General features: G+C 43.5%; 1 protein-coding gene across 3 annotated transcripts in view; it reads left to right on the forward strand.

Annotated features, from left to right (window-relative positions):
• Nucleotides 1-10,707: 10,707 nt before the first annotated feature.
• The window catches only part of camkk1a (calcium/calmodulin-dependent protein kinase kinase 1, alpha a), a 51,980-nt gene continuing 46,837 nt past the window's right edge, over nt 10,708-15,850 (forward strand). For all 3 annotated transcript variants that reach the window (XM_085469399.1, XM_085469400.1, XM_085469401.1), the window contains exon 1: nt 10,708-11,342. The gene's annotated coding sequence lies outside the window, so the exon portion shown is untranslated. The remainder of the gene's footprint in view (nt 11,343-15,850) is intronic.

The raw sequence follows: 15,850 nt of genomic DNA on the forward strand, positions 1-15,850 counted from the left end.
AAAATCTCTGCGAGTCATTTCATGTAAAGGTTAAAGGTGGACGGGAAACTGATGCTTCAGGATTCCTGCGTCATGCCTTTAATCCGCTGTGTCACACCCTGAACCAGCGCTGAGGTGTGTGTGCGTTATAGCCTTACTTGAATAAAGTTGTCTAATTTGATGTGATAGGCTTTTTTCCCCCGTCTGAATCGCACAAACGATGTAGTTTAAAGTAAGTTAGAGAAGTAAGTGGCTCGTCCCAGCGTCACGTGGACATTAACAGTGTAGATATTAAGCACATCCATGCCTTACACAGCCCACTGCACCTCCACATTAAACATGTGGTCCCGATGAATGTGTTTGCTGACCTTTAATGAGCTCGTTACCCATCACTACCACTTTGCACTCGCGTGGCCGGACCGTGATTCTCACACTGATCATGTGAAGTCTTAAAGACTCTGAATGTGGCGTGTTTTTTGGTTTTCTTGTTCTGCTTTGTGCGCTGCTCCCTCAGCTCCTCCTGCTTTCTCAGTGCTATAGCATTTCATTTGGGTGTTTTATAATTCTTAATAATAATAATGTGTTTGACTGAATGAACCCGCAGGGTTTGGATTGTGTCTTTTAAGTCTTAATTCTGGGTTTTGTGTGGGGCCCTGGTGCTCTGTGGACGGGGTCGGCTGTGTTTTTGGACTCTTATTGCTTCCACATGCTGCAGAGAAGAGCGTGTACACATTTTTAAAAAGTCTTTGAATAGGTGGAATAAAAATGGGAATCTGCACACTGTGTCCCTCATACTTATTAAAGCAATGATATGTTGTGGCTGTTGTGTGTTTAAAGGTAGAGCTGCAGTGATTGGTTAAAAACACTGAAGCACTACAGCCATTAAAAAAACAAACACTTTGAAGTTTAGCTGAGCTCCCCTTCGAGGTCATCTTGTCGCGTACCTCAGTCCCTGGAGGTGCTCTTCTGACCACTTGTATGTGGTCATATACATGTGGTGATGAGAGGTAATGGTGATCATCTGAAGGAGGACGGTAAACAACGTGAGCCGAGGCTCGTGCCGCCGCTCACCTTAGAAGCGTTTTGGCCGTGCAGACTTTGGGAGCTGTCTAAAAACAGCAGCTGGGTAGAAATGAGTGGAGGTAAACCTCATCCTGGAGCAGGAGCTCTGCAACACAGTCATCTTCTTTGTGTTCTGACCAAACAATTACTATATTCAGCAGACCTGGTATATTAAAAATGGCTTTTACTTGCAGCACGGGACTTAAGGAGGTTTGTTTCATTTTTTTAAATTGAACTGGGAGTTATCAACACAGTGTGCAGATCTTTTCCCCCTTTCTCCTTTTCAGACAGCATTTCAAACCCAGTACTTTTTTCAGTGTGATGCAGGAAATTTACCCTTCAACACAATCCATCCAGTCTGCAGCTGTTGACTGTGGCGTATGCAGCTGTGCTACACACTCGTTTTGTTGCTTGGTGATGGGGTTGTTTTTTTCTCGCTCCAGGGAATAGCTCGCCAAAGTATAGATGTTTCCAGTTTCGCATGCTCTCTGGGGTCATTCTTGGAATGCACAGTAGGAAACTGACTTAAGTAGACGAGGCAAATTAAAACAAATACACTATAAAGTTTGTTAAAACACCTCACCAGTTTTAATATCTATCTATATATATATTAAAAAATAGGTTTTAAGAGCAGACTAGTCCTTTAACTATAGACCAGAAGCTGGATTGTGACTATACCTGACACAAAGCAGCCTTTATGTTAAGGTTGAGCTTTTCATGATTTCCCGTCACCACCGTGTGAATGTGGCACCTCTTTCCAGACCAGCAGATTCCACATCCCTGTCTCAGATCTCCAAGGCTCTGTAACATGCTGGCACGATAGGTCTGCGTAGCCTTGTTATTTACTACTGAATCCTCAACTCTGTACAGACGCTGAGAAAACGATCGCATGGAACCTTGTTACTGTAATAATACCCTATACAGTATATGATATTTAATTTTTTGATAACTTGCATCAATGAAAACCTACTTTCAACAAGAGACGGACTTACAAGACTTCCTGTTTTTCTTTTTCTTTGGAGCACATGGTATCTAAGGACCTTTGTTTCTTGTCTGTTTTGGTTTATTTGTTTCCTTGTAGAATAGAAAGGTTGTTTCTTCATGTTTCCATTTGGTTTTTACACTTGTGGGGTTTTGTGTCTTTTACTGTAGGGAGAAGAATATGATGATATCGTGTTTAGGATAGACGAGATTAACGCTTACGCTAATAAGTGGCAATGACATGGAACATTTCAGTGATAGCTAGCTGGTGTGAGGATACTCAAGAAATTGTGAACGAACAGTGTCTGGTTTACACTGAGCGATAAGCAGTGATGAATCCTGGGATATGAAGTTTCATGAGTGTACATTGAAGGGCTTGGTGGTGATGCAGGCTCTAGAGACCCCTTTCAGATCTGGGACGTTGCAAAGCTCTTCCAGCTTGGTACTCCGAGTCCTCCGCAGTCTGTAAAAGGCTAACCTCCTTTACTAACAGTGAAGGAGCGATCGGGTTGAGATGATAACAGCTGACTAGTGAACGTGCCTCTAGAGCCTGACCTCCACCTCTGAGAAATTAAAAGGATTCTCTGTGTTGCCTTGTTAATATTAATTGTGGACACATAATTTTATAAATGACAAAGACGTGGAAATAAAGATTATTTATCTTGTTATTTATTCAGAGGCTGTGGGTTTTTTGTTTAAATGGATGATTGTCAGTGCAACACTTGGGACAGTCTTCGATATGTAAATGAAAGCACGAGGCAATAATGAGCAGATGATTTGAATACTATAGCTGTGTCTCACTTCAGGGGCTGCATCCTTCGGTGGACCCGGCCCACGTAGACCGTGAAGGCCGGAAGTGCGAGGTTGTGAGATGGGACGGTCTAACCTTCAGGTTTGCGTCACCGCTGTCTCAGTGGAGTTTAATAAACTCAGCCGTCTGCTCCTTGCTATCTAAAATGTAACAGGACACCAGAGTAAACTCTTGACCATCAGATTTACTCAGGAACAAATCAAACACTGAAAAATATCATGTTTGTGCCGGGAGGTCGCTGTTCTCGCCGGCTCCAGTGAGCCTTGAACCCCAGTCAGCTATCGAGCTGGTGGGTAACAGACGTCTCTGAAAACATCGGAGCGCTTTTGCAAATGTGCGATGTCTTGATAAACTGAGCAGATATTTGAAGTTTGCACAGCTACATACTCGCCTGAAAATATCTTAAAAGTTTATTTTGTGGCCCAGAAAGAATAATATTTCAAACTTTTTAGCCACGCTCCTCAGCCATTGTTTGAAAAGTATTTTTATATTATTATAAAAATACTATAGTAATTAAATTATTATTCAAAGTATTGAAAAGAGTAATATTACAACTAAGTAGCGGCCGCCATTGTTGGAAACTGGAATTGGCTGCTGTGCTATGAATTCTGGGATATGGTGGTCCACGAAGGACACACCCCACCCATCCTCCAAATCTGGGGAAAGGGAGGACGCATTTGTCTTCGAATTGGGACAGCCTTCGGCGCATCGCTGTGACGTAATCAGCCTTCAAAGGCGGCCCCTGAATTGAGACACAGCCTATGTTTATTTTCAAAATAGTAAAGACAACATAGTTTGAGGCCAACAGGTGCATTTCAGACAAATTAACCACTTGGACGTGCGGAGAATATCCCAACCATGAGACGACCCCCTATCAGCAAGCACCCGGTGACTGTGGGGGGGACCTGCCGCAGAACCAGGATCAGGGAGGGGCGGCCATTGGCTGAGGGACATGGGACAAAAGACACTCTGTGAAAGAGATTAATAACAACTAATGATTAAATGCAGTGTGAAGAATCCTTAATCAGCCACATTATAACAGGATGGGTCAACAACGAGTTTAAATACTTGGGCCTCTGCCGGTGTTCAGAAACGAAGAAGCCTCTTGGACGGGGGTGAAATGTCTTCACAAACCTAAAACAAATCCAGTTGCCTTCATTCAAGAACGTCAAGAGCACCGTGACCTGGATGGACCCGTACGGTCAATCCTCTGAGTTTACGAGCAGCTCTTTACAAGAGTCGTGATTTATTACAGTTTACTTTTAAACGTGTCACAAAATTAAAAAAGGAAACAAAAAGTATTTATTTCTATGAGGTCATTTCTTATCATAATCTAGGAACATAAGGACAACAGCAGAATGCTGCTTCAATGACACTGGAAACACTGCTCTGATAAAACCGTGTGTGCCCTTCACATGCTTCACATTCTCACACAGTGAAGGAGCTCTGCCAGCAGGAGCGGCTTTCTCTTTGCCGTGAACCAAAAGCTCTTGTTCAGTTCAACTCTGCAAAGATACAGATGTAGTGGCCATGATTTCAAATGCAGTCAAATCCACTGATTTTATTATTATTGAATTTAAATCAGTGGAATAAAACTGAAGGACAGCTATGGGACCAGCAGGGGGAGATGTTGCATCGCATTCCTGGTGCATCTGTGCTGTTTACTAAGTGGGCCTGTCAAGATGCTATATGTAGCTTTTATTCTGCAGCAGCTGCACTGATTGTGTCCTATAACACCAAGGGAGAAAAAAGACCCAACAGGATGAAATTAAGTTTCTCCATCACACTACAGCCTAGCAGCACTTTCCACTTCTCCAGGAAACCTAATCACCTGCACACACGTGCCAGATATGCTTTCTCAGACCTCCCATGTGAGAATGGCACACATGCACGCACATTGTCTCCAGAGGGGGAAGTTCCTCTCAAGGGCCGCAGAGGAGGATCTCATTAGTATTAGGTTGTTTTTTCCAGCAGGACAGATGCAAGACAGCATTCAGCAGAGACGCTGTCCCAGTGAAAGGCAAGTAAACACACAGGCCAAAGATAGGAGTTGGGAAAACTAATGGAAAGACTGCAAATTTTTAGAGCTGATAGCAAAAGGTGTTTGAGGAGAATTGTTGCGTTTGCTTAAAGTGAATCCTGCCAGGATCCTGTTGCTTTCATATCAGCAGGAAGAGAATGTCCGAACTGTGGTTTAAGACGTCCTGTGAGACGAGACCACAGCGTTATTGCTCTGAAAACACACACCTCTGCTTTCATTCTACATGTCGGCATGAAAACTGAATAAAATGAATGTCTATGAAAGAAAAAGCAGGTGAAATAACAGCACCCCTGAGGCTAACTTGTAAAGCATCAGCAGAAAGAAGGATGAAATTAAATATTATTCTACTTCAATGTCCAACTGACTCACACACTTTTTTCTTTTTTGTGTGAAGCTGTTTTCAACGATTATGTCTTTGTGAAAAAGACCATATTTGTTCAAATGCAACCATGCAAGACAAGAAAAAATAAATAAATCGCTAAGGCTAAACAAGCTCCGACTCAAGCAGGGATCCCTGACCTTTGATAATGATCTGGTCATGCCACATGCCTTCTTTGAACTCGTTTCATACGCTCAGTCCTGTTATGCACATACAAGGCTGTGCTGCGGCCGATTTGCACCATGACTCATTTGAAAACAAGCAGATGCTGCTCACAGTCCAGCAGGCTCTAAAAAACAGGAATGGCTGGGAAAGACTTGAAATTTGAGGAGCGATTGCGCTGCGAGGACATTGTGCCCCTTATCCCATGGTGTCAGCCCGTGTTGTGCTGTGAGGCTGGAGCTGTTGCCAAGAAAGAGCTCAGAGGCTGTGGCACATGTGCACCACTTACTGCAGCTTTACAACTCAGAAGCCTCCAATGTACTGTACGATACAGCCGGCTGCAGTTTAAAGATCGTTTAAGATTCTGCACTGAAAACATAAGAGATTGGAAAATGAACTGACAATTAATATCTGTTTAGTTTTAATAGTTCCAGCTTCTCAGGTGTAACAATTTGTGGCTTTTAATTGAAACTATTTTAAAATAATAATAATTTAATCATTTATTAACTAACGAATTAATAATAATTATTTTTATTTGGCTTTTATTTATGTCTTATGTGATAGTATTATTTATGTACAGTACTGTGTGTCAGCTGTTTGTTTTTAAAGTGCTTTATAAATAAAGATGATGATGATGAAAAACATATGGTGTTGATTTTACTTTAGCCCTCTAACACTGTCTGACTCCATGCATTTATATTACCTGCAGTAAATCCCATCAATCACTGAACTAACCAAGAACTAACCAATTCATGTATAAAATAGCTAAAAGTTTTGATTTATTCTCATCGTGCAAAAATGAATTCATAACTACACGTTAAGCTTCTGTGCTAGTGTGACGTTCATATTTATAGTGTGGATTTTATTTAGGTTTAGCATTTACTATCTTATACATGTAAGTAACATTTATTTTTATAGCAATTTTCTAGATGAGGCTCACAAAGTGCTTCACCACAGTCGACCAATAAAAACACAAATATTAAAAGGAAACAGTATCCACTAGTCAAAAGTGAGCCTGTGCGAATAAAGCTTGAGCTGCTCACAGGTCTCATAGTGCGGACACCATCATCACACACACTTTCTCCTTTAGTTTTCAGCCAGTGAACAGAGAACAACAGCTGGTTTGGTCAAAAGATTTCAGTGACCTGCATGTTAGCTGTGGCTCTAAGACACAGGTGTCCAACTCCAGGCCTCGAGGGCCGGAGTCCTGCAGGTTTTAGACGTGTCCTTGATCCAACACAGCTGATTTAAATGGCTAAATTGCCTCCTCAACATGTCTTGAAGTTCTCCAGAGGTCTGGTAATAAACTAATCATTTGATTCAGGTGTGTTGACCCAGGGTGAGATCTAAAACCTGCAGGACACCGGCCCTCGAGGCCTGGAGTTGGACACCCCCGGTCTAAGAGTTTGCTATAGTGTAAGCAGGTGTTTGACCGATCAGAGCCCTGAAAGTGATCACCAAGATGTTAAACTGAAGTCTGAACTTCATGGGAACAGATGTGCAAAGATGACAAAAAAGGTGTCAGATGAGAACACTTAGTAAGCAGCCCCACAGCTGTAACTTGGACCAAAAACGCCTTACAGTGACTTACAGTAGTCTGACTGTGTGAAACAAAGGCCAGCATTCGACTGAGGCGGGTAACATTTCCTAAATGAAACAACTATTAAAATATCTTTATCAAAACGAAGAGCCTGGTCAAATGTATGTGCCGACTGCAAATACAGATTTTGCAAATTCAGGACATGTGACTCTGCTACATGTGAGCTCAGTTAACCCTGGGATTATTGCCACTGACACTGGAGAGAGATGGGATACGCCCAGAAAGTCCATCATGAGGATTGCGATCCCAAAGAATGACTCGCATCCACCCGGGCCTGCATGTTGTTAATCTGCTGTGATCCATCTTCATGCTTGCTGCAGATGTTTAAATCACAATCATTAATTGTGCCGTGCACATCTCGTGAGACTGTAGTCAGCCATGACGGCGTGCAGCGTCTTCCATCGCTGCTGTCACACAACTCGGACACATCTGGTGATGTGTGAAGACAAACACAGAGGTGATGTTTGTACTGTGTGTTCATCTATTAGTAGGTAGTTAGCAGAAACAGCTGACTTTAAGCTGCCTGATGGAGTGTCTTCATGAAGAATTTTAGTGATGATATGAAATGAAAGTGTGAAGTTGGCGCCAGCACTTGTTTGAAATCGCACCTCCTGATGCCAAACTACGTCACACAGATTCCTACTGCAGACTGCAGTAAACTAAACATCCATTCATCAGACTGACATGTTTCAGCCTGAGCGAGGTGTCTCCACTGAGATAATAAATATTTAAAGTCCTCCTCAAACGTGTGTTTGACTTTGTGCTACACCACTTTGATGTCTCGCTTGAATGACGGATGTGCAAAAGTTTCACTTTGTCTTTTAAATACGTGTGTCATCACTCTGGGCTTTTTAAGAAGGAGAAAGGTGTAAATGCTGTTTATTCCATGCTCCAATCCAGCTCCGTGAGCTCAGGCACACTGACACTCACCACAGCTCTTTTATGATCATGTAATCAAAGGTTCTTCAAAAACAGATGTTCTTACATTCAGACTCTTTGACTGTAATATAGGGTGTACGGCACGCATACGGCACACAGTATGTGCAGTATTTGGCATTAGACTTAAACATATTAATTCATAAGCCATCCAGAAATGTTCCTCTTTGCTGTGGAGCGTACTCGTTTGATATCACCAACAGCAGATGTGTGACAGGTTTACGATAAAGTCCTGCTGGTTCAAGTTCACACAGCACTGTAGCCACGCGCACGTCTGCATCACAACTGCAAAGACAGGACTAAAGATTATTTAGAATTGTTAACGTCATGTATTTTTTAATTGTGTTTTCTGCAGTCTGTGTCGTGGATCCTGGGTTTTTGTAAGCGTTTCCTGTGTACTCTCTTTGTGTAGCAGAGATTTCTCGACTGGTTTCTTTATGGTTACTTTGTCAGTGTAGTTTTGCTACGTATTACAGTCTAGTTTCTGTTTTTGTTTTAACTCCGTGAGTTTCACTTTGTCCTGCTCCCCCGTGTGTCTTCTTGTTAAGTCCCTGTCTCTATGTTAGTTTTCTTTTGTTGTGTTACTTCCTGTTTTATTTTGTTAGCAGTCGTCGCCTGTGTCTTGTTCCTTGTTTTACTTCCCCCTTTCTTGCTGTCCTTGATTAGTTTCAGCTGTGTTTAGTTCCTTGTCGGACCTGACCTGGTTTGTAAATGCTCTAAAAAAGCTGCCTGTTAGTGTTTCCTTTGGAGGTACAACGACAAAAAGATGAACGCGAGCAAACACAAAAATAATGTTTCCTGCTGAGTTGAACCCTCTTGTGCATTTCCCTACCAGTACTGCTATTAAATGAAGACTTACGTCAGCTTAAACGTGTCTTAGAGGACATGATGGATCCACTGCAGCAAAAGGCCTGATACCAATTCGATGGAAGGCTGAGCTTTGCCCTGCCAGCAGTGCACATAATTAGATATATTGATTATGGCGTTATCTGTGACTAGGAGGATCACTGGGTGCACATAGGAAGCAACTGCAAAGTGTTTCATTTAATAAACCTTTTCAAAGTCTGTATTACACAGTGATGCTAAGCTTTCTAAACACCTCAACAGGAAGGTCAGCTGGGCTCTGAGTGCTTATGCCAGATGCACATTTCATGCCTCATAACATGCTCCATATAATTTTTACCAAAATATTAGGAATGATTTTATTACTGCACTAATACTTCACCCCTACTATTTTTGACATTACATAACAATTATATGGAGTATCTTATAGGACATAAAATGCACATATGGCATTTTACTATTTCTTTCTAATATTTCCCTACTGGTAGCTGCATTGTGCTACATCACACACCATCTCTCTCTTCTTCCACTGGCCACCTGACCTCCTTGAGACCATTCGATGCTATTGCGGTACTGAGCCAACTCATTTTTTAATATTTTGCTTCCAAGGAGCCAGACGTGTAAGTTCTTTAATGCTGAGCTGAAGCTCTTCAGTTGTTCTTACTGTTGTTTGTTAATCCACTTAACACTGACTTCAGAATTGTACAAAAGGCGTAAGACTCAGTGGATGAACCAGTGATAATGCCAACCATCACAGTTAACAGGCACGAATAGTATGTTTGCATAAACAAGATCATTTCTAACAGCTATTAACGTAGGGCGGCCATATTTTGATTTCCAAAAAAGAGAAAACTTGGCTCACTCATGAAGAACTTTCTTAAAGAAACATAAAATCGTTCCGGGCATTTTGACTAGAGACCGGCCCCCCAGGTATGAAAGCCATAACCCTAACCCGCTGTGGTGACAGTGATGTACAGTCTTGTTGGTATATGTGTGATTTCTATACATTTTACATCAGATAAAAACTTTCAGATGATTATTTATCAAAAGTGAAACATTTTAAATGAGAATAAAGAAAAGTATTTCTGAGTTATTTTTATACATCGGCGAGCATCTGGCCAATCCACCACCTTTCATTGTTTATACCGTTTATACCGGTATGCCCGATGGCCATGTCAGCTATGGTCGTTAGGAGGGAAATTTCTTTTGCAGTGAAAGAAGGACTTGCGCTTTGGGGTCGTTTAAACATCATTTGGCGCGTTCCTGTGCGCTGTCTGTGAGCGCAGAGCACGCGCCCACAAAGCAAGTTTGGGGATGACGTCACACACGGGTCCTCTGGACATTTTTATCAGTCTCGAAAATCCCCACGGACAGAACGTGAAAAGAGGACATGTCCGGGGGAAAGAGGACGGTTGGTCAGCCTATATTAACTGAAAACTTGACATAGTTCACCACTGTGTGCAGTGCGTCTTTTTTTTTAGTTGAGGAAACTGGACAAGTAGAGGAAGAAAAAGAAGAAGTGGCAAACCTTAAAAAACCCTCTTTAACAGTGTCTGCAAGCCACGTCCTTAAGAAATGGGGAAAACATCCGGTAAAAACCCGGACACAGAGCCTGAGAGCATCCAGTCCTTCAGCTGATCACCTGCTGTTCACTGAAGTGCTCTTAGTGATAGGGAGGCATTTATTTCATAGAATCAGCCAAAGAAATGAGAAGAGCTGGATGTTTTACCAGCATCCGGTGGAAAATGTGGGCCAGCAATTAGACTGTTTCACCGACTGCTTCTCTTATCTCCACTAATGAGTCAGACCTTCCCTGAATTTTGTTTCTGGGGAAACGAAGCAGGATGGCCAGCAGAGGCGCTAATCACACTGCTGTACACACAGTGTTAGATGGATGGATGATTATGGCAGCTCCACATCTGTGCTTATAAACCCGGTGATCTAATCCGGGACACACATGACGCTTTATTCTATAACGCCAGGAGTCTGGCTGCTTTGTGTGAGGTGAATAGTGACCAGTAGCGCCAGTATCGGAGTTTTCCACGGCCGTCGGCACCGACTGGCCACGCTGCGGGAACAGGGCGGATCTTAGGACCCGCGCTTTCATTCCTCGTCGAATAACAAAAAGTTAGGGGGGCGCTCGGCGTGCTGTGGACGTGCTACACAGCAGTCAGAGTGTGTCAAAGTGTCTGTGGTCAGCCCCTTTGCTGCTGTGCTCCCATTGCAGTGGTGCAGCAGCAGTCAGCTGCAGGGCTGCGTGTGTGTTTGTGGGCGCGATCTGCCGCGGGGTGTCTTCACTACTCTGTGGCTGCACTGTAAACAAACCGAGGCGAGTGTAGGCTGGTCCGCCCGTGCTTTCCGGAAACGATGGTGCAAAACACGGGACACACCTCGGGTCAGCAGCCACACGCAGAAGCCCGACGAGGTGCCCGTCTGTGAACAAAAGGCAGCGAAGAGAGCGACTCGAACAGGCACCGCGCGTCCGAGCGGGACAACCCTCTGAATCCGGGGCTCGAGCACGCACCAGCGCTCTTTTTCTGTTTTGTGGGTAAGTGAAACTTTTTCCTCTAAATCCTCGCGTGGTGTGTTCCCGTCGGGTTTCAGGGCAGTCGCCGTGGTGTAACACAGGTACGCTGGTGTTGTTGTGCAATGCAGATGGAGCTCCCCGCACGTGCTTTCTGACCGTGTTTTAATGATGTTCAGTGGATCGCTCGCGTGGGTCACTGCAGTTTGTTGCACTGAATTTTAAGCGCTTTTGCGCCCTCGAGCTGGAAGCTGCACCGAAACGCAACGTTGCGTGACGTGCCGCTTATTTATGTCACGCACCTGGCAGAACATGATGTGGCCTTGCACCAGACACACGACGTTTGTCAAGAATCTAACTGTGCAAACCAGAAACTTAGATTCCAGGGTTACTGTGGAGGGCCCGGTTTTAGCCCAGTTCCACACTGGTATGTCTCATGCGATCACAGATTTCCCTCTGTGAGCCACAAGCTGTAATTATTTATTGATTAGAGAGCCAGCAGAAGATGAATCCTCGAAATGAACACGTGTGAGTTTGAAGTCCTCATTTGTGGAATTTAAGGACTAAATTTCACTGCTTGCAGCCTCTCAAATACGAGGATCATATGTTAGAATTCAAATGTCATTGAAAGGACAAGCTGACTAAATGTGAACTTTGTCCTGCGGTTAATGATATAGTTGCAACGAACGGTGCTCAGCAGGGCACGTCTGCGTGGATGAGACAGGACCCCACTGTCAGAAGATCTCATTTTAAGATCATTAAAAGATTTCAATCTCACCTGTAGCTCAGAGTTAAACTTCTCCCAGTTTTGTTGGGTGTGATTGAAGGAGCTTCCAACTGGAGCGCAGAACACTTTGCATTGACAAATTATGAGGTGGGAAATCATCTACTCAACCAGAGCTGAGGAACTTTGAGCTACACAGAGACTGGGCTTTCTAGACACATTCATTTTGACCTGCCTGCACTCGGTGTGACTGTCGTACCAGCTCATAAGGCTTGTTCTGAGATCTTATCCCTAACAGCAGGGAGCCACTCGGCTTGCCCGGAGAAGGACTGTTTGCTCTCACGCTTTGAGGCACGCACCTGAATTTTTGAAGTCGCTTGAAGGATAGCTTCCAAATGAACAGACTCATTCGGTGGTACACCTTGGAAAAACAATCAGCGAGTGGCTGAATGACACAAATAGTTGCAGAGTCGTCTCTGACTTCCTTCCTAACCCCAGCCTAAACAATTAGTCAGGCATGGTGTTTACTCAGCGCAGAGAAAACCAGTTTCTGTTTGGCTTGGTCGACACTATGATGACTTGAATCCCCGCAGGCACAGTAACTAAAGTGACTTCAGCTGAACTGGCCGGAGGCTCTGTTGCAGCGGTGCTGACGTATTGCGAGTTTGGTTCCTGAGCAGCTCAGCTTCCCTCTTTTGGGCTTATTTAGTGTTTGTTTTTCTATGCAGCACTTTTTGCACTGGATCCCAGGAATGGAAGCTGGAAACAGCTTTTTAAATGGTTCTCCAGTTTGAACAAAACATGTGCACAGGTGATGGCTGCATTTTGGTCTTTGTCAAGTGATGTGCCCAAAAATGAGCCATGCATTGCCAAGAGTTGTTTGTTTAGAAGCATATTGCAGATATACTTTGATTAAAACAAGATCTTATTTCATTATTTGCTTTTGCATGGATTGCTTCGGTTTTCCTTGCACCCTGCTTTTTTCCCCACTGAAGGTGCCGATGGCTTAAACTGGAACCATAGCAGAGACACAGCTCAGTGACTAAAAAGGAGGACATGTCAACAGCTCCCAGCTCCTTCAGCCCCTCTGGGAAATTACTTGCATGAGGCTGGGAGGAGAAAGAAATATGTATTTTTTGTGTATGTGTGTGTGTGTTACCATTAGTGTTTTAAATAAATCTTAAAAAGATTTACATAAAGGCCTGAACATCGTTCTGCGTCGCTCTGTGACTGCTCGCAGCTGGTTGGAGATGACGACCACTTGACCCTGCAGCTCGTCATTTTGGATCATTTGTGGTCATTAAGTGTCTGTAGAGCTTCAAGTAGCATCGTTTGATCAAATCAAGGCCTTTCTGTTTGTTTGCATGGTGGTGTGTCTGCTGCTCACTGTAAGAGAGCCCGGTGATCATCATCAGGTGGAGATGAGCTACACCTCTACATGTTTGTGTGTGTCAGCCATGAAGGTTCACAGATTTGGATCCAAATGGAAATCTGTGCCTGACCTTTGACCTGGACTGGTGAGACATTATTCTTGGGATTTGATGCTTTGATATTCAAATAAAGCCTCTATGTAATACACGAAGAAGTTCAGTTACACACAGCCTTTGTTCTTGGGTTGTTGGGTCTTTTAGGAGACATCAGCCATAATGAGTCATTTTGCAGGAGATGGAGCTGTATAAATACTGTCACAGATAGTGACAGTAGTCTTCCTCACCAGAGATATAAGACAACTCATTACGTGCATCTCAAGTGTGTTTTCCAGTCTGGAGAGTGACGCTCAGGCCTATTTGTATCCACGCCAAAGAGCGCTTTATTTGATGTCTCGCAGGCTTTCATGTTACAGCTGTGAGGAGCGAGCAGCAGCTGTACTCGCTGTAGTGATTCTGCCTCCTTTGTAGAAGCTCCCGGTGTAATGTTGCAGAGTTTCACTCTGTCAGAACGACTCTAGCGGTGTAGGATGAGTAGACGCATGAAGTAATTGTAACAGGTGAGCTCTCCAACAGGGCTGAGATGACCGAGTTAAAGCAGGTTAAGACGAGTCTGTGTCCCGCTCTGTTTTATGTATTGTTTCCTGTTCCTGTTGATGGTGCTTTCTGGATATTGGTCACTTATCAGCGCGGTACAACGCAGGGCGTGGTCTATATCCTGCTAATTCATATATTGAAGATTCAACTTACAAGTCTGAACAATGAAGCCAACATGGAAACACTAATGACTGCAGTTCCTCCACAAAAAGTAAGTCAGTGCTCTCAGACTCCATGTTTAGGCTAAACTAGCAGTGAAAAACATCTTTACTTTTACTCTCTATACCTAACTGTGTATGCTGCAGTATTGTTTGGTTTGGTCAAATTGAAGTATTCAATCATATTGAAAAACAAATCGTTCCATATGCATCTTTATATGCTAAAACAGAGTAGCTCCAGCCCACAGCTTGGTACTTGCTGGGTTTGCAGTTTGTCACACAAACTAATTAGATTAAAAACGAGGAATCTCCATATTTAGGATAAGTGCTCAAAATCAGTGAATGATGACATCAAGCACAAACTTACAGGCAGCCTGAGCTACATTCTTGTGTGCCGAGCTGGGCTGCTCAGATCATGATGGTCTGCACAGAGTCAGTCAGAGAACCAAACACAGCTAACACTGAATAAAAGGGTGGGTGAGGTAAAGAGACACCCCCCCCCCCCCTTTTTGCTTTATCCTCCAGATGACATTTTAAATGTCAGCCAACCTAACAGAAAGATAATTGTGAAACTTTAGGTGCAGGTAGCAAGTTGTGTTATTTTACTTTTTAGAGGCGAGAGGTGTAGAAAGTGAATCCTCATTAGTTCATTCTGCACCTGGCACGCAGCTATATCTGCATATTGGCCTTTATCATTCAAAGCACGATCAGTAAGGACTCCGGGGGTCCTCAGATCTCTCAGTTAACCTCCATCAGCCATCCAAGTGCTAGCCTGTATTCCACCCCACTTGCACTTCTCGCTCGTTCTCATTAGTCTGTGTATGAGAGACAGCGGCACATCTTAAGATGGCCAAAATTAAAGTATTGATTAGTATGTTTCTGTGGCTTTCCTGAAGCTTTGGCTGCGTAACCACATTGTGATTTTACAGAAATCCATACGGTTCGATATAGTAGTACTCTTAGAAAGACACGTTGTTGTCAGACTGGCAGTATGACAGCAATGCAATAAATTTGTTTCCTAGAAAAATAACACAAGTAGCTCTTAAATCCCTGTAAGTTGTGTCTGTATTCATGTCCTGCTAACGTCGTTCTCTCGCACGGTCCCAGGGCCGGGGAGCTAACTGAAATAAATGTGTGGTTGAGTGTGTGCCTGCCCTCTGGAGACGCTGATCTATGCTGAAAACTCCCCTGCAAACCCCGACATCGGCTTTCCCTCTGCAGCACTGGTCACAGCGAACACCTTTGGGTTTAGCCTTACCTGCTCTGAGCACTCACCACCTGTTCCATATTTTTAGCTCACTTCATTTCCTTAAAGAGGGCCTGACAGTACACAGGGAGATACTCGTTTAAAGTGAAATGGTACAAAGATAAAAATAGTTAATGCATATCTCAAGTTATTTCAAGTGAATGCCCACACACTGGCAGAAGGTTCTGTCACCCAACCTACATGTGGCAGCTATGTGAAACATGTAGTAGTAATGAGACGGGCTTAAACAGATGGTATTGTCTTTGTTTACATCAATTTTCAAGTGATACATGGGTAGACTTGGGACCAGGTATGTTTTGCACTAAACAGGGGGTGTTTGGCATGCTTCAGCTCCTAAATAAATGGATTGGTTCCATGTC

Source organism: Copadichromis virginalis, linkage group LG10, assembly GCF_057382275.1.
Source record: "Copadichromis virginalis isolate Kocher_CV1m ecotype Utaka linkage group LG10, C_Virginalis_male_GT1.1, whole genome shotgun sequence".
Classification (NCBI taxonomy): Eukaryota; Metazoa; Chordata; class Actinopteri; order Cichliformes; family Cichlidae; genus Copadichromis; species Copadichromis virginalis.